The following is a 19,741-nucleotide window of genomic DNA, read 5'->3' on the forward strand; positions in this document are numbered from 1 at the left end:
CCAGTAGTGGAATTACTGGATTGTATAGTAGTTCTATTTTTAATTTTTTGATGAACCTCCATACTATTTTCCTCAGTGGCCACATCAGTCTTCATTCCCACCAATAATACATGAGGGTTTTTTTTCCTCTATATCCTCACCAACACTTTTTGCTTTTTGAATTTTTTTATTTTAGCCATTTTGACATGTGCGAGGTGATACCTCATTGTTTTGATTTGCATTTCCCTGATGATGAGTGATGTTGAGTATCTTTTCATGTGTCTTTTGGCCATCTGTATGTCTTCTTTGGTGAAATGTTTGTTCGTCTTCTGCCCATTTTTAATTGGATTACTTGGGTGTATTTTGGTATTCAGTTATATAAATTCTTTATATATTTTGGATACTAACCCTTTATTAGATATGTCATTTGCAAATATCTTCTCCCATTCAGTAAATTGTCTTTTAGTTGTGTTGTTTCCTTTGCTGTGCAGAAACTTATTGTTTTAATGTAGCCCAATAGTTTATTTTTGCTTTTGTTTGTCTTGCCTCAGGAACACATCTAGAAAGACGTTGTTAGGCCGATGTCAGGTGAATTACTGCCTGTGCTCTCTTCTAGGATTTTTATGATTTCAGATCTCAAATTTATGTCCTTAATCCACTTGAGTTTAGTTTTGTGTGTGGTGTAAGAAGGTGGTCCAATTTCATTCTTTCACATATAGCTATCCCATTTTCCCACACCATTTGTTAAAGAGACTGTCTTTTTCCCACTGTGTATTCTTGCCTCCTTTGTCAAAGATTAAATGATCATAAAATTGTTGGTTTATTCCTGGGCTTTCTCTTCTCTTCCATTGATCTTTATGTCTATTTTTGTGCCTGTTTTGGTTACTATAACTTTGTAATGTAACTTGAAGTCTGGAATTATGATACCTCCAGCAATCCCAAGAACTTCTGAAGAAAAGTCTGGAAACCGATGGTTACTTGTAGGCTGCATTATGTTTAACAACAGAACATTCTTTGACGAACAAAGAGCAGACTCCCTTGTTTTTTATATTTCTTAGTGGCTGAAAATATCTTAGAAATTATTCTAACCATAAAGTAGAGAGCCATTGCAAATTAGCAGAAAGAAAATAAAAAGCACAATCAGAAGGAAATGTTCTACACTGATCTTTTCAGTCTCCAAATTTATATCCATGGAAATACTCTGTCACCTTTTGACACAGGCATTCTGCTCTCCTTGGCTGCTTCCCGCAGTTCTGGCCTTGTGGGTATTTGGAAACAGATAAATCAAAAAAAGCTTAAGCATTTAAATGAGTATTTGATATTATAACTCCTACAAGTTAACGACGGTTACGCAACTATTTTTTAAATACTAGCAGCAGTCACCTGAGATTCAAACATATCTTTTCATCCTGAGTATGTATTTGTTTGATTAGCATGATTTTCTACTGCTGACATTTCCAGAACAAATGTGTATATGTAGGGATGTATGTAAGACACTAAACTATTGGTGCACTGAATTAGTTAATGAAAGATGATACTAGGAATTAAATGTGCTTGTTAAAATACATTCTAGTATTTCAATATTCCATCATTCTTTTGATGTTTTTGAACATTATGTTTTCTTGTATTTGTGGAAAATGCAATGGCTTGAATGCAGTAATTTCAGTGGCTGAAGAAAAGACCATTTTCTGTTCGCAAACTTCTCCCCTCTAGCACTGATGGCTGAAATTTCTATGTCAGAGGATAAAATAAAGTATTCCAGACAGAGAAATACAGATTTTTAAGACAGTAACTCTGGGAGCAGGTATGTAACTTCTTACATTCCTTTAGTCCAGAATGTAAATATCTGTCTTTTGGGCTTTCCTGAGGCTGGGAGAAAGGAAGAGTGAGCAGAAAGTAATGGAAAATTTCTAAGATCGTGCAACCTTGCTTATAACTGTTATACTAACCTCTGTCATCTAGCACTGTATGCATGAAGAATATTATTTCAATTTTTTTAAAAGTAATACAGTTTTTTTTACTAAAACGGCCCAATGTATTGTATACATGCTTTTTTATACATAGACTTAGAACTGAAATACAGGCAGTGTGCTTTTATTTCAGAAGTCAAACTGCAACACCATCCAACATGGATTTTTTCTTGATTCTTTTAGGACTTTAAATATGTTACAAAGACAAAAAGCATCATCCAGCTCTGAATACTTTCAGAATTATAAATAATGTTCCACTCTCTTTGCCTCCAAGTTTCTGATGAGAATTTGGCCCTTAAGCCTATTTTTGCTTGTATGTAATGTGTGTGTGTGTACATGTGTGTGCATACATGCGTATGTGTGTGTTTCTTGCCACTTTTAAACTTTGTTCTTTATCTTTCATATTCAGTGGTTTGACTATCATGTGACTCAGTATGGTTTATTTATTTAGTTGTTTTCTTAATGGTTATTGAGAGTTTATATCTAAAATTTTTTCTTTGCTCAAATTTAGGAAATTTTTGGTATTATTTTGTGAAATGTATATTTTTTGTGCCATTTTCTCTTTCTTCACCTTTTAGGGCTCTATTACACTTTTGTTGGACTGTTTGCTATTATCAAATAGGCCCTAAGGTTCAGTTTACATTTTTCTATCTTTTCCTCTTTGTTTTTTATATTGAATGATTTATATTGATCTGTGTTCAAGGTAACTTACTCTTTTTTCTGTCATATGCCTTAAAAAGTTCAGTCCATGTAGGAAATTTTAAATTACAGACACTATGTTTTTCATTCATTGAGAATTTCATTTAGTTTTTTTATCATTATTTTTCTCTGCCAAGATTTCTGGTTTTTTTATTCTTTGCAAGTATACATTTACTTGTTGGTTTTTTTTTTTTTAATTGAGTAGAGTTAGCAGAGCCAGTTTTAAAATCTTTGTCTCCTTGTTCCAGCACTGATTCATCTTAACGTTAGTCTCAGATAATTTTCTCAGTTAATGACTCTTTAGAATGTGTTTCATTTTCCTGGTTATTGGTATGTTGGGTAATTTTGTAGCAGATTCTGTTATTTATCTCCAATGAGTACTATTTCTTTTGTTTTACCAGGCAGTTATCATGTCTGGATGTGAACTGCAAACTGTGTTTTGGGCAGGAGCTCCAGTCTAAGTTTAGCTGTTTTGGTCTTTAGCCGGCCTGCTTTGAATCCGTTTCTTACACGAGTGGTTCCAGGATCGGTCAGAGATGTGGGTATTCAGAACTTGTTCAGTTTACTTTGATTCCTCCGTTCTCCTCTGTGACCGTGATTTCTCCAACTCCAGTTTTTTCATTAGCACGCTTGCCCACCTGCATATTGTACCTAATGCAATCGGCCTCAGGTGTAAAGCCACAAAAGTGGGAATTCACGTGACGTAACATTCCTCCCCAACACAATTTCTTCAGGTTGCTGATTTTTGTGTTATATCCACATTTTATAGTTGTTTTATGAGGGGGAATTATGCTGGAAGGATTTTAGTCCATTCTTAATAGAAGTGGTGATTAATAGGTTTTTGTTTTTTGTTTTTTTTGTAAGTAATGATTAAAATGTTTCTGTTACGTTGAAGGAACAGATTAAGTGTTATTGTATCTGATTTACCTGCTGGGTAACATAACATAGCCACTTGAAATCACAGAAAAACTAGCAAATTTGTAATTCTTTGTCTTTCATAAAAATCAAATGTCAAATACCTCTTCAGGTTTAACAAGACCTTTTAGTACGGTACCATAATATAAACAATGTGCCTCTGTGTGATATGAAAAATCTTTATAATCTTTTCCCATAGTATTGCACAGTAGCATAAAGATTCTACTTCATTTGAAAGATCTTATTTTTTATAAAGTTATCCACATCAGATATACTATAGTGTTTTACATATTCCTGGCTTTAGATGACTTGCTATAATACTTGGATATGAATGATTAGTGAATGAATTTTCCATTGAATGCTGTATCTATAGCCCTATCGTAGATTCTCTTAAGCCCTGTCTAAACAACTTCTCTTTCATGTTTTTCCATGTTTTTGTTTCTCCCAGTAAAACACTGTTCTCTTTAAATAAGTTATATACAATGAGCAGTAGATTTTTCACAATGCAAATGAATATGCTATTCAGTACTTTACAAAACAAATACTTTATATATTTTGTTACTGAAATAGAATCTAGCAAACATCATAAACTGAATCTGTTAACAACATCAGTATCTTCATGTAAGTATATAACAAAGCTCCCATATAGCATAACTTTTTCCAAATACTCTTTTCTTCTCAATCAGTATTTATTTGAGTCTTCTAAGAATGTTTGCTGAAAGAGAAGGTATTCAAGTTATCATTTCTCCTACTTTATGATTTTACCCAGTTTTAATGTAACATCAAGAACATGTGTTTCCTCAATGATATGTGTCTTTGTCTTAATAAGAAATTTCAGAAAAAAATATTAAGTTTAATAAATTTCTGAACCATCACATTATATTAAACACTGACAGGGAAAAAAATAGTGATTTTTCTTTATAGCCTAGATGCTTGCATTTAAAATATATTGATAATCATGATGGCTTCATGTTATCATTCATTAGAGCAGAATAATTTCACTGCAATCCTCAGCAAAATGTGAACTTTACTTGATGACTGTGACAGTGCTCTTATTAACCATTTTATTTGGAAATGAGATACATCTAAAAAGAAATAGTCAATTGTTAAATGAGCCTCCTTATCTGGTTCAAAAATAACAGATCCTCAGGGTCAATAGGGTTCTTTATTTTCTAATTTGATTAGGGTTCTATACAACTTTTCTTTATTTTAAAAAAGCAATAAAATATACGAAAATGGAAGAATCCTTAGGCTTGTTATAATCTTCTAAAAGATAATAGAAATCTACATCATTGCCTAGATACAGCATTTCCAATTTAGGACCGTGTTGGAACTATCTGGAAGGGAAATGTTTATCTGATTTGGCAGCATATTTTTTCAAATGTCTTGAATTATGCATTTTCTTGATCTAATTAGGCTTTTTGGGCAACCTAGAATATTGAAAATAATATGCATTCAGTCCATTTTTAAGGAAGCTTTTTGCTGAGATCAGAAATGGCAAGAATCAGCATCAAGGTAAAGTACACATTGGTTGTCAAATATAATTATAGTTTTTGCTGTGTTAAATGAAGATATTGAAAGGTAAATATTATTTATGAAAATACCTTGATATCCCAAATGAATGAAATTAAATTTAGGTGAAATTATGTTTAACTAGGAGGAAAAACATAAATTGAAAGAAGAGGAACTTAATTTGGGGCTTAACTGCAAAAGCAATATAAAGTGATTTATTAAAGAAGAGTATCGTTTTAAAATGCAGAGAGCTTGACACCGGGGGAAAATATAAAGGATAATTAGCTATTAACCTGATGTTGGATATATCACTCAGGGTCTTTTCATGAAGCAGATAGAACAATAAACAAAAGCCACTGAAGATAATTTAATGAAGTAACTATTTGCAGAGGAAGAAGCTGTTACCAAAACTTGGCAAAAGCTGATTGTAGGAGAGGGGCTCCTCTTGTAGGAGCAGTGACCAAAGACACTGTGCAGACCCAAACAGTGGTCTGACAGACAGGGAGCAGAGGGGAAAATTTCATCCAATCTCTGTCTTTTGCTTTTGCCTTCCATTGGCTGAAATCAGTCAGAAACCAGGGGATGCAGTCTGCTGAGGGCAGGCTCCTGAGACATGTAGTATTGTGGGGAGGGACAGACAGTTCACCAGAGGGTAACAGGAAATTAGTAGCCTTGGGTCACTTTCTCTTGCTAAGATGAATGTGCATTGATTGGGCTTTTTCATATTGCTGTTAACCAATGTTTTCATGTTAGCAAAGTTAAGGTTAGCATGGCCAAAGTATAAACGATGAAAGTACCACACAGACCATAGAAGGAAAAAGTTCTACCTTGGATGTAAAAAAATCACTGGATCATCTCTACTCCGTTTTCATTAAGTGAAGCAAAATCAATAGGTTTTGGTGAATTCGAAGTTTTGAGTTCGTATTTTGGCTCTGTCACTTCCTAAGTATGTCATCTTGGACACTTACTAAACCTCTTATGACCAAAATTTCTAAGGGGTAAAATGGTGACAAGTGGTATTAGGAGGATTAAATGTAGCACTCTATCCATATAAATTAAGGTATATAAGAGATTCTCAGTAAATATTATGGATTATTAAAGATGTGAGATTAACAATAATGCCATGATTTTCCTAACTTCGATCCTGAGGCTATTTTTTAGATAAATTTTGGTTGCTATAGCAAAAATAAGTCAATTGGTTTCCCAATAAAAAGAGTTTATCTGGGTCTGGACTTCATATCTGATGCCATTTTCTGGGCCACTATGGAGAAGCTGGTGGTATTTCCAAAGTTGGTGTATTGTTTTGTGTCTGATAATTGTATATTTTGGATATACTTGTGTTTTCCAAATCATATACCACGTTTAAGATTTTTTTTCAAATATAGAATGATTAATAGGAAAAAGAAAAATAACTTTGTCTAATGAACATTGAATTAAGTAAGTTTCATGGTTCTAAGTGTGGCAAAATTATTTAAAATTTTTTCTAACTTTTGCATAATTTTAGATTTATAGAAAAGTTGCAAAATTATAGAGAGATTTCCTATATATTAATCACTGAGCTCCCCCTAATGTTAAACATCTTATATAACTATGCTGCTTTTGTCAAAACTAAAAACATTGGTATGTTACTGTTGACTAAACTACAGATTGTTTTGAATTTTTTCAGTTTCTCCAGTCATGAACTTTTTTATTTCAGAATCCAATCTGATATGCTATGTTGCATTTAGGGCAAAGGGCTTTTTTTTTTAATTTTTAATTTTTATTTTTTATTTATTTTTATTTATTTTATTTATTTTTTAGACAGCCAGCGAGAGAGGGAACACAAGCAGGGGGAGTGGGAGAGGAAGAAGCAGGCTCCCAGCGGAGGAGCCCGATGTGGGACTCGATCCCGGAACGCCGGGATCACTCCCTGAGCTGAAGGCAGATGCTTAACAACTGCGCTACCTAGGCTCCCCGCAAAGGGCTTTTTTTGTTTGTTTTTGTTTTTGTTTTGTTGTTTGTATTTTGGGGAAAATACATACAACTTTAAATATGGAGTAAAGGAAATATACCTTTTTAAAAGATTCATTTATTTATTTATTTGAGAGAGAGGGAGCTCCTGTGGTGGTGGGAGGGGCAAAGGGAGAGGGAGAGAAAGAATCTCAAGCAGACTCCCACCAAGCGTGGAGCTCAACAGGGGGCTTGATCTCATGACCCTGAGATCATGACCTGTGCCGAAATCAAAAGCTGGACACTTAAACGACTGAGCCACCCAAGTGCCCCAAGGAAATATGCCTTATTAAGCTATATCAGTTTCCTGGGTAACTGTATAACAAATTGCCACAAACTTAATGGCTTAAAATAAGAGAAATTTTTATCTGATTATGTGTAGCATAATATTAGGAAGTATGGCATTGGGTCTTATAGGTGTTAATCCCAAATTCCTTTTCTCTCAATTAGAAAGACACCAAAGTCTCAGTCATGTTTTGAAGAATTAAAGACTACGAATGATATAATTTTTTAGACATAAATTTAAACTGGAAACTACAACTGAAGCAAATGAATAGTTGTATCCATTTTAAAGGGCTTATGTAATACTTGTAATAGTGCAATGCCTTCTGTTGCTACACTTTCTGTCTAGCCTTTTATAATCCCCATTTGATTAATTTTGAACATTTCAGTATGCATTGTAACTGGAGCAAAAGAAAACAAAAAAGTGAAACAAACTCCTACAACACAATGGAAATTGAAAACAAACACATAAACTCTGTTAATGGCATATTTTAATTTTTATTGAAGTGATCTAAATCTGGAAGCATGAACTACAGTGTTAGAGTGGCGTTTAGAGAATTCTAGTTCACCCATAGTTCACAGACAGGGAACTGACATCTAAGAAGATTGGGGCTGGCGCCTCAGGTCCATTCTCATTATGCCACTGTCCATTAAACAGGATCGATACTGAGGAAGCCTAGAGCAGAGGGAGGATAGTGGTTAGAAGTACAAGTTCTGGACAGAACAGGGTTGCATTCCAATTCCTCCACCTGTGTGATTTTGACCTCTTTTTATTTCTAATATTTTAATTTGTGAAGACTGGATAATAATTCTTTCTTTTTTTAGGTCTGCTAAAAGGTTTAAGTGGTAGATATTGATGAAATTTATCATTTGTGTAAAGCCCTTATTAAAATTGTGAATTAATGCTATACATACAGTAAGTGGTTGTATTGTGGTTAGGAGCTCTGACTCTGGAGTCTAAGAAAACTGGTTTTGAATCATGGTTCTTTTATTTAGCTGTGGGGAGAGAAAAAAGGATAATGATAGTGCCTATCTCATAGTACTCTTGCAAGTACTCCATGAGATAAGTCCTGAAAAGCAAGAACTCAATGAATGTACTCATTTCACCGTGTTGCTATTAATAAATATGAAGATAAAGTGGTGTTGACAAAGGTAAATGACCTAGTGAGCACAATAAAGGCTTAAACTAGGGCAGTTCTACATTTGATAGGGTATATAATGTCAACAATTATCTTTGAAGAATGAAGTGTTCTTAAGAATTTCTTAATTTTATTTTAGAATAAGAAAATCAATATAATTTATAACAAGAAATACAGTGATGAACCGATACAGCAATGCATAAGTCGTCTTAGATTTTATGCAGTTCAAGTACTGAAGGTAATTTTTAAACATCTCAGATATCACCAAGTGTTCTGCTTAAAGGATATCTTTTCTTATTACATTTTGCACAAGCAAAATGAGACTACTGGGAATAGTGTACCAGAAAAGGATCCTGCCTGATACAGACTGTCGGAATGTCTTTACTAACCTTATACAAGGACATTGCTTTTTTTAGCAAGAATATATTGCTCCAGAAATCTCATCGCTAGAGAATGTTTGAGGGCAGATTATACTAAGTATAGGATAAATACTGTCAACATTAACCTAAATAGCTTATTTTAGAACTTGTAAAATAGTACAACATATGGTAGTGACATCACAAGATTTCATCTGCGACAATACTATTTGTGGTGATTAAGGTCATGCTAGTTTTTTCTGTAGTCTTATACATTAGCAAACTAATCACCATAGAGGAAAAGTGCTCTACATTTGGGGTTAATGATGAGTGACAAATGTGAAAATAATTTGACAAAAACAACTATCAGTGATAAAACAAACAAAAGCTGTTAAAATACTGGAATATGTTGATATTTGAGAAGCATGCTCTTTCCCAGTGAAATTTTTTATCCTAGACACTACGTAACTAATATCCCATACTATTTAGTGTGCTTAACCTGTCACTTACTTTTAAAATAGCATACTCTAAGATCAATGACCTTAAACAAATTTTTTATTTTTTATTTAATGAAACCTCACTAACATATGTAAGTACATTAAATTTTTAGGGGAAAGTAACTTTTAGAAACCAGAGCAATTTCTTGCTAGATTTAAAAAGGAATTAGAGAAATGTACAGGCAAATGGCTTGACAGAAGTAGTCATCTTGTATCAGTAAAGGCATAATATAGTTATTTATTCATTAATTTATTCAATAAATACTTGTTAAACTCCTACAACATGCTGCCATGTATTAATACAGGAAATGCTTTCTGTGTGAAGTGAGGAAGCTTGCAGTTTTGAGAGTTCACAGATTATGGCCTTTAATGTTTCTTAGAAGAAATTCTTTCCAAGAGACAACAAATGTAGCTTCATTTATGCTAGAGTAATGATATTAACAATAGTGGACCTGTTGAGGGTGTTATCTCCAATTTTTTAACAGATAGTATAAAGGTTACTTGGATATAATGACAGGATTTTATTTTTTTACATTGACAATCTCATAACTTTACAGTGCTAAAAAAAATCATAGTGATGTTTCTTGCTTGGTAGTAATGCAGGATAGATACTCAGACTGATCTTTCCAATAAAAGCAGCAAAATATTGAGTTAACACATTTTTAAATGAATCAAGAGCAGGCAGGCATGTGCAAATAATCAGAAGCTGAATAAGTGAATGAAAAAGAGAAAAAATAGAGGTGATCTTTTTTTTTCTTTCTAATAATTTTTATTTTGTCATATTAGTCACCATACAGTACATCCCCAGTTTTTGATGCAATGTTCCATGATTCGTTATTTGCGTATAACACCCAGTGCACCATGCAGTATGTGCCCTCCTTAATACCCATCACCGGCCTATCCCAATCCCCCATCCCCCTCCCCTCTGAAGCCCTCAGTTTGTTTCCCAGAGTCCATAGTCTCTCATGGTTCATTCCACCTTCTGTTTACCCCACCTTCATTCTTCCCTTCCTTCTCCTACGGATCTTCCTATTTCTTATGTTCCGTAAATGAGTGAAACCATATGATAATTGTCTTTCTCTGCTTGACTTATTTCACTTAGCATTATCTCCTCCAGTCCCGTCCATGTTGCTGTAAATGTTGGGTAATCGTTCTTTCTGATGGCTGAGTCATATTCCATTGTATATATGGACCACATCTTCTTTATCCAGTCATCTGTTGAAGGGCATCTTGGCTCCTTCCAGAGTTTAGTTATTGTGGACAATGCTGCTATGAACATTGGGGTGCACATGGCCCTTCTCTTCACTACGTCTGTATCTTTGGGGTAAATACCCAGTAGTGCAATTGCTGGAGCACAGGGTAGCTCCATTTTTAACTTTTTGAGGGACCCCCACACTGTTTTCCAAAGTGGCTATACCAACTTGCATTCCTACCACCAGTGTAAGAGGGATCCCCTTTCTCCACATCCTCTCCAACATTTGTTGTTTCTTGCCTTGTCCATTTTTGCCATTCTGACTGGTGTAAGGTGGTATCTCAAGGTGGTTTTGATTTGAATTTCCCTGATGGCTAATGATTTTGAACATTTTTTCATGTGTCTGTTAGCCATTCGTATGTCTTCATTGGAAAGGTGTCTGTTCCTATCTTCTGTTCATTTTTTGATTTGATTATTTGTTTCTCGTGTATTGAGTTTGAGAAGTTCTTTGTAGATCTTGGATACCAGTCTTTTATCTGTAGTGTCATTTGCAAATATCTTCTTCTATTCCGTGGGCTGCCTCTTAGTTTTTTTGACTGTTTCCTTGGCCGTGCAGAACTTTTTATCTTGATGAAGTCCCACAAGTTCATTTTTTCTTTTGTTTCAAAGAGAGGTGATCTGAGCACTAAAGTCTGCTTTCCTATGAAGAGCATTTGTGAAATACAGTAAACTTGAGATTCAATATGTATGCCTGAAGGTATGTAGGAGACAGGAGTGCAAGTCTAACAGGAAATCTTGTTTCACAAAGCTAGGGAGACCCTTGAGAAAACAAAATAAAATAGAAGAAAAGTGCAAATATATGAGAAATTAAAACAAATGTAAATAGACTAAATGTAGTAAAGAAAAAAAAACCTGTCAAACTGTATTAAAATACCACTTTTAGATATTCACTATTTGTAAGAAGTAAACCTAAGACATTAGGATAAAGAAAGGTTGAATAAAAAAATGGAAAATGTATGCCAGGTGAAACATACACAAAAGAAAGTTTTGTACATATTTAATTTTCAGCAAGACTGTAAGTCAAAAGTCAGTCAGGAGATAATGTGTTACTACTTAATATCAATTTACCAAGAAAACATAGCTACTTAAATTTGAATCCAAGAAATATGATAACCTCAAAATACATAAATTTTAAAAATCTAAAATTATGGAGAGAAAGAAACGTATCTACCATATAGTGGGTTTAAAAAAAAAAAAAACCAAAAAAACTTTTATTCATTTATAGATAAAGCTGCCCCCAAAACTTAGGTTATAGAACACTTAAAGCCCAGTTAATAAACTTCATCTAAATGCAGGGGTTATAAAATACTATACTTAACAAATTAAGAATACATATTGTTTTCAAACACACAAAGGATATTTAAGAAATGACCATATATTAATCCACGAAAATTATATTATGATAAAAATCTCTGATCACAGTGTAAGAACTCAGTCAAAAAGATGACTAGAATAAAATTGACATATTTGGAAATTAGGAAACATTTCTAAATAATGTATACATGAACAAGAAACTGAAAATACAAATTTAAAGTTTGATAACTAAACAATGACAAAAAACTGAATATTTTAAAAATATATATGTGATGCAGCTAAGTGATACTTAGAAATGAATTTATAGGCTGTGTTAGTTGTATCGCTGCCATTACACATTGCTGCAAAGTTAGTGGCTTCAACCAACACAGATTTATTCTCTTACAGTTCTGTAAGTCAAAGTGTGCTGTGGACTCACTGAGCTAAAATAGTCAGTGGGTTTTATGTTGCATCTTTCTGACCACCCACACCCCCCACCACACACACACACCGTCTTCCACTTTTAAGAGCTCATGTGATTAGACCCAGCTTTACTGGGTAATCCAGGATAGACATCTTTATCTGTCAATCAAACTATCTGTCTCAGCAACATTGATTACAAAAAAAAAGAGAGAAGTCACAAAAATTAGAAGTAAAAAAGTAGACATAACTAGAGAGCATGTAAAAATTAGAGAAAGGATAAGAATAGTATTAAGGACTTTATGCCAGCACATTTGAAAACTTGCATGAAATGGCAAATCCCTAGAAAAATTCAGTTCTTCAAAACTGAATTAAGGTAAGAAAAATAAAATCCAACCAATTCCCACATCAAGGATAGAATTATAGCAGTAGTTAAAAATCATCCTACAAATATAGTTTTATATGCAAATGGTTTTATATGCAAGTTCTTCAGTCATTTAAGGAAGAAATAACTTCAGTTGTTCACAGAGTATTCCAAAGAATAGAAAAAATTCACACTAACTAACGTATTTTATAATGCTTCCAAAGCTTAGGCACAAAAATGTATCAAGGACTGGAGAAGAGAGAAAATTACAAATCATACACATTGGATATAGATGAGTAAGATCCTGATTGAAATATTATCAAATTAAAGCCAGCCACGTTTAAAGATTTTATTTATTTATTTGATGGAGAGAGAGACAGCCAGTGAGAGAGGGAACATAAGCAAGGGGAGTGTGAGAGGGAGAAGCGGTAAATTCATCCACATTTAAAAGAGTTAATATATCACTACTAAGACCAGTTTATCTTCAGCAAAGCAAGGTTCATTTGACATTAGAAAATCATCTATTACCATTTACCAAGTTTTAAAAACACTAAAGAAGGGTAAATCATACAATAATTTCAGTATATTCAATATCATAAAATACAGTAAGTATTTCTTAACATATTAATAAGAAAAGGTACCTTTCTTAATCTGTTAAAAGATATTTACCATAAACCTACAGAAAACATCATACTCTAATCTTTGTATAAGAAGTAGCTTGCCTAGGGCACCTGGGTGGTTCAGTGGATTAAGTGCCCACCTCTTGGTTTAGGCTCAGGTTGTGACCTTAGGATCGTGATCTCAGGGTCATGGGATAGAGCCCCGCCTTGTGCTCGACATTGAGCATGGAGTCTGCCTAAGACTCTCTCTCCATCTCCTTCTTCCTCTGCCCTTTCCCACTGCTCTCTTTCTCTCTCTCTCTTTCAACCTCCAAAATAAATAAATAAATAAAGCTTAAAAAAAAAAAAGTAGGATACCTGCTATTACCACCTTTTTTCAACACGATCTTTTCCTAAACAATAAAAAGGAAAAGAAAAAAAATTACAAGAATTGGGAAAGAAGATTCCTAACTTCATTATTTCAGATAATGATTATTAAATAGAAAGCCTCAAAGTGCAACCAGAAAATGCATTAGATTTATTTTTTTAAATTTTTTATTACGTTATGTTATTCACCGTACAGTACATCATTAGTTTTTGATGTAGTGTTCCATGATTCATTGTCTGCATATAACACCGAGTGCTCCATGCAATACGTGCCCTCCTTAATACCCATCACCAGCCTAGCCCATCCCCCACCCTTCTCCCCTCTGAAACCCTTAGTTTGTTTCCCAGAGTCCATAGTCTCTCATGGTTCATTCCCCCTTATGTTTACCCCCCCTTCATTCTTCCCTTCTTTCTCCCACCCATCTCCCTGCTATTCATCATGTTCCACAAATGGGTGAAACCATATGATAATTGTCTTTCTCTGCTTGACTTATTTCACTTAGCATAATCTCCTCCAGACCCGTCCATGTTGCTGTAAATGTTGGGTAATCGTTCTTTCTGATTGCTGGGTAATATTCCATTGTATATATGGACCACATCTTCTTTATCCATTCGTCTGTTGAAGGGCATCTCGGCTCCTTCCAGAGTTTAGTTATTGTGGACAATGCTGCTATGAACATTGGGGTGAATATGGCCCTTCTCTTCACTATGTCTGTATCTTTGGGGTAAATACCCAGTAGTGCAATTGTTGGGTCATAGGGTAGCTCTATTTTTAACTTTTTGAGGGACCTCCAGACTGTTTTCCATAGTGGCTGTACCAACTCAGAAAATGCATTAGATTTAATAAGAGGGCATGGCAAGTTTGAATACAAAAATCAAAATATAAAAATTAATTGCATTTAGGGGCGCCTGGGTGGCATAGCGGTTAAGCATCTGCCTTCAGCTCAGGGCGTGATCCCGGCGTTATGGGATCGAGCCCCACATCAGGCTCCTCCGCTATGAGCCTGCTTCTTCCTCTCCCACTCCCCCTGCTTGTGTTCCCTCTCTCGCTGGCTGTCTCTATCTCTGTCGAATAAATAAATAAAATCTTTAAAAAAAATTAATTGCATTTATATACACTAGGAAAAATTATTGGTAAGTGAAGTTTAATAAGCATACCATAGCATTATAAATAAAATGCCACAAATAAATATAATATATACAAGTTCTTTATGAGAAAATCATAAAAATTTTAAGCTTTTTTTGAAGATCTACATCAGTGGCATTACGCTAATGGTAGGAAAATTTAATGTGGTAACTGTTCAGTTATCCCCAGATTGGTCTGTAGAATTAATATAATTCTAAAAGAAGTTCTAACAGTATTCTGTGAGACTTGGGAGATGATTTTCAATTTTATGTGGAAGATCAAAGATAAAAATAGACAAAACACTCCTAAGAAACAATTTGGAATGTGTTTTCAGATACCTGAAGTTACTATATGGTTATGGTAACTAAGTCAGCATGCCATATATATATGTGTAAGTGTTAGAGAGCTCACTAACAGTCCCATATATGCATGAAATGTTGATTTATGACAGAGTTGGCATTCTAGATGAGTAAGGAAAGGGCAAATTCTTCAACAAATGAGCAGTTCTAGGTAGAATAAATACAGATATTTGGTGGTACATGTTTAAAAACCAGATGTCCTCTCTGAAGGAAACACCAAACAAACAAATTAAAAATCTCTTATTTTTAGCATTTGCAAGTTTCTGCATTATAAGTATTACCATCATGGCCAATTTCATCCTGTCAATGTGATGTTTTCCAGCTCCCCAAATTTCTAAAAATGTGATAATTGGCTCTTGTAAGCCAGTGCAGGCTGTCTCAAGCATAACATTGATTATTAAAGGCTTAAATTTGAAGGAAAAGACCTATAGAAGACAACACAAAACTTAGGTCTTTAAAGTTGGGATAGAGGTGCCTTGGTGGCTCAGCCATTTAAGCATCTGTCTCTTGATTTCAGCTCAGGTCATGATCTCAGGGTCATGAGATCAAGCCCTGTATGGGTCTCTGCATTCAGCATGGAATCTGCTTAAGATTCTCTCTCTCCCTCTCCATCTGTCCCCCCATCCCTCTCATATGCTGTCTCTCTTTCTCTCAAAAAAAATAAATAAATAAAATTGGGATAGAGATTTTAAGACTGAAAATAGAAACATTATAAGCTTAATAATTTTGATTATGTTAAAAAAGCGACTTTTATTTAGCAAAGGCACCACAAAAATAAAGACAAACTTTTTCAAGAGGTATTAACAACAGAATTTTTTTCCAGAGAATATAAAGAACTCTCACAACTCAATAAGACATATGAACAAAAACACAGTTATTTCACAGAAGTAGAAACACGGGTGGTTAATAAACATGTAATAAGATTTCCAGTGTCATAAAAATCACAGAAATGCAAATTAAAGCATCACAAAATGCTATTTTACTTCAACAAGGACAAAAATTTTAAGTCTGACAATATTAGGTGTTGAAAAGATGTGAAACAATGAAAATTCTTATTATATAGTAATTGTGAATATAAGTTGAGAAAATAATTTTGGTAAGTAATTTGGAATCATTTAGTCAACTTTTCTCAGATCAGAGGTTTTTGACTGAGGTCCGGACCCTCAAAAGGTATTTGAATAGATTTCAGAAAAGTCTGTTCTCTTAGATGGGAAAAATATTTTGTTTTTATTTTCATTAACTTTTAACTGAAAGTTAGCATTTCCTTCAATTATGAATGAAGGGAATGATCCACCAGTAGTATTAGCAATACCTAGGATTTATCACCACAGAAATTATAGATATACATTATGGGTATTGTAATATTACCAAATATAATTTGTGCTAACCATTTCTTTGAAATTTTAGCAGTAATTACACAGCTGTTAGATTTTTCTCAAATGAGGTTAAAGAACATTTATTATTCTGTTACCTAAAAAAATGTTTTAATTGTATTTTCAACAATTGGTTTTATTTTAACTCCACATATTTTACTTATTTAAAATGTGTAAAATGTTTAATTCTGTATAACATTGTTATGAAAGTGGCATGAGAGGCTTCTATGAACTACCAAAGGACTTTGTCACATGAAATAGTTTGAGTCATGGCATACAAGCACTAGGAATTTGTGCTAGAATGTTCATGATAGCATGGTTTATAATCATAAGAGCTGGGAACAATTGAAAAACTCATCAGTTCTGAAATGGATACAAAAATTGTTTACTTGAACAATAGAATACGATATTGTAGTGAAAATAAGCTACAGTTTTGTTTTTTAACAATATGGGTAACACTTAGAAACAAAATAATGAATAAGTTTCAGGAAACAGTAAAAAATTTATATCATACACAAAAACATTTAAAAAATTAAATAATATCTTGTTTAGGGATTCAAAAAATGTGGCAAAACCATTTTTAAATGTAAGGGAGTGTTAAAGTTAATTTAGGATAGTGGTAACATCTGAGCAAGGAAGGAAGTGGATGGTGGGGAGGGGTATGTAGATCTCTTCAAAGATGAAGGCAACACCCTTTATTTAAAGAAGTGTTGTGGGGGGGGGCGGGGGGGGAGAGCGTCAGGTTGACACGGTCACTTAATCAGCAGACTCTTGATTTTGGCTCAGGTCATGATCTCAGGGTCCTGGGATTGAGCCCCATGTGAGGCTCTGTACTCGGTGGGGAGTCTGCTTGGGATTCTCTCTCTCTCCCTCTGCCACTCCCTGCCCACCCCTGCACGCTCTCTCTGTCTCAAAAAAATAAATCTTTTTAAAAAATGTGTTGTTGGTACAGAGCTGTTCATTGTAAAAAATATTACCTATTTTGTAACTATTGATTTGAATTCAATCAATATTTAACAGTAACAATATGACTCTTATATGTCCTTTGTATAGCTACATCAAATTTATGTGTTAGATTAATATTTTTTACAAGAGCATATAAGAGGAGGGCTTTTGTTCTGTACCCCTAACCTTCTCTATGCTACAGATATAGTAGATGGTATGACCTAATAGACATAAAGATGCTTTGCTTAAAGACTTGCAGTTCCTCAAAATGCTTAGAAAATGGGGAGGAATGTCATTTGAAAAGAGAACATGGCAAATATGAAAAGTCATATGGATGAATGAATGAATGAATGAATGAATGAATGGAAGAATGGCAGACCATCTTTACTTTTATCCAGGGATGAACTTTTTGTCTACATGTTGGTTTATTGCTTCTCTGGCTCCTAAAAATATAATTAGGAAGCTTGATATCTTAAAAAGAATTTTGGGTAACTTAAAAAGACTAGTTTCAAAATAAGTTTCTTGCGATAGTGGTAGGTTAATTTCATTTGTTATCAAAGGTGAGAAGTCCACTAACTTTCATGTATTCTCTTGAATAACGATGACACTGTGTCCAATTACCTTGAGAAATATAGAAAATAGCAAAGGCACATGCCCCATGCAGACCTTTGAGAATGAAAAGAAGGCCAAGTTTATATATGAATAATTAGTAAACACTTTGCCAGGTTAATGAGGATGGCAACTGACCCCAAAATGACTCTGATCACAGAAGTAGTGCCTTAGAATTTGGAATAATCTTACTCCTCTGCGCTCTTCATATAGCAACCATAGGGAAGTTTCTGATGCACATTTAAAGTAGAGAATCATAACAGGGGCTATTTTTAAGGTAGAAATAAAAGCAATTGGAAATGTGATGGATTTTTTCCTTTTTTTGTAGGTGAGGGAATAATGATGATGATGATGTAATAACAACAACTCATTAATGATCACGTTTGGGAAAGCGTGAAGACAAAAAGTTTGTTTTTCCAGTGGGAGTAAGTTAATTTTAAGAAAAACAATGATATATTAGATTTAAAGGGTTTTAGGTTTGTTTTTGTTTTTGTTTTTTAAGTCAGAATGGCAGATCCAAACACCTGAGATAGACGGCTGCATTGAGAAATCTAAGAAAGAGTTGTGTTCTCCAGAGTTTGGTGTACTCTCAGGGTATATTTTTAGTAATTGCACTATTTTGTGTTATTTGAAACAGGTGTATGTCTAAACATAGTGGTTTGCTTCATGGCATCAAAAATATGGTAAACATGATAATTATATACTCACCCTTAATTCTAGTATGTCCTACTTTTCATTTTATTAAAATGATTTTGGTATTTCATCCCAGTTTATGCAAACTCGCACACACCTGTGATAAAAATGTTGTCCTTATTTAGTGTTTGAATATAAACAGAATAAAAGAAATACCTCACTCACTCAAAGGAAGGTATCTTTTTCCTAAGAAAAGTGGCATGCCTTATCATTTGCACTAATTATGCACCTTATTTCACATTAAAAGCACACTTCATGCAGTTAAGTCATAGGCATTTCTTTTCCTTATGAAATATTGTGATGATACTACTGAGGCTGATCTTGAAGTTTTCTTCCATGAAATACACCAGAAACTGCTCTTTTCTCCAAATACCATTAAATTATTTAAAAATTATAACAAACAAAATCAAACCCATCCAGAATATTGTTTTTGTAATTGTGGAATAAGAGGGGCAAACATTAAACAGAAGAGAACATAACGTAATTAAGAACATAATTAAGAATGAATAATTCTTAAAAGCATGTGCCATTCTGTTTATTCTGTCAATATTATTGTGATATGAATTACCAAACTTTAAAGGGATTTTTGTTTACCATCAAACTATTTTAATTTCTGTTTTGAGGAATAGGCCCAAATAAAGGCAATGAAGCTTTACCTAAAGATTGTCCATATGATGAGGATTGAGACATGACTACATTAAACTTAATATTGATTGAAAATCCTTGATCAGAGATGGGAAAATTCAAAAAGCAACTTAAAAGGAAATAGGAGTTGACCTGTAAAGTCAAGAGTTGAATACGAAATGACTTGAAGCAATGTGCTCAACTGATCTGAATCTTGTACAATACTAACTCATATAATTCTTGTACATTACATACAACCGTATCAGTGCCCGTGACTCTAGATCTTCGTAGAATGTCTTAGCTTCCAAGAGTTCTGAAATTATCGGGTTTACTTAGGAATCCATTGTCTGGGGGAGGCC

Source organism: Ursus americanus, chromosome 7 (assembly GCF_024610735.1).
Source record: "Ursus americanus isolate L20-20 chromosome 7, mUrsAme1.1.p, whole genome shotgun sequence".
Taxonomy (NCBI): Eukaryota; Metazoa; Chordata; class Mammalia; order Carnivora; family Ursidae; genus Ursus; species Ursus americanus.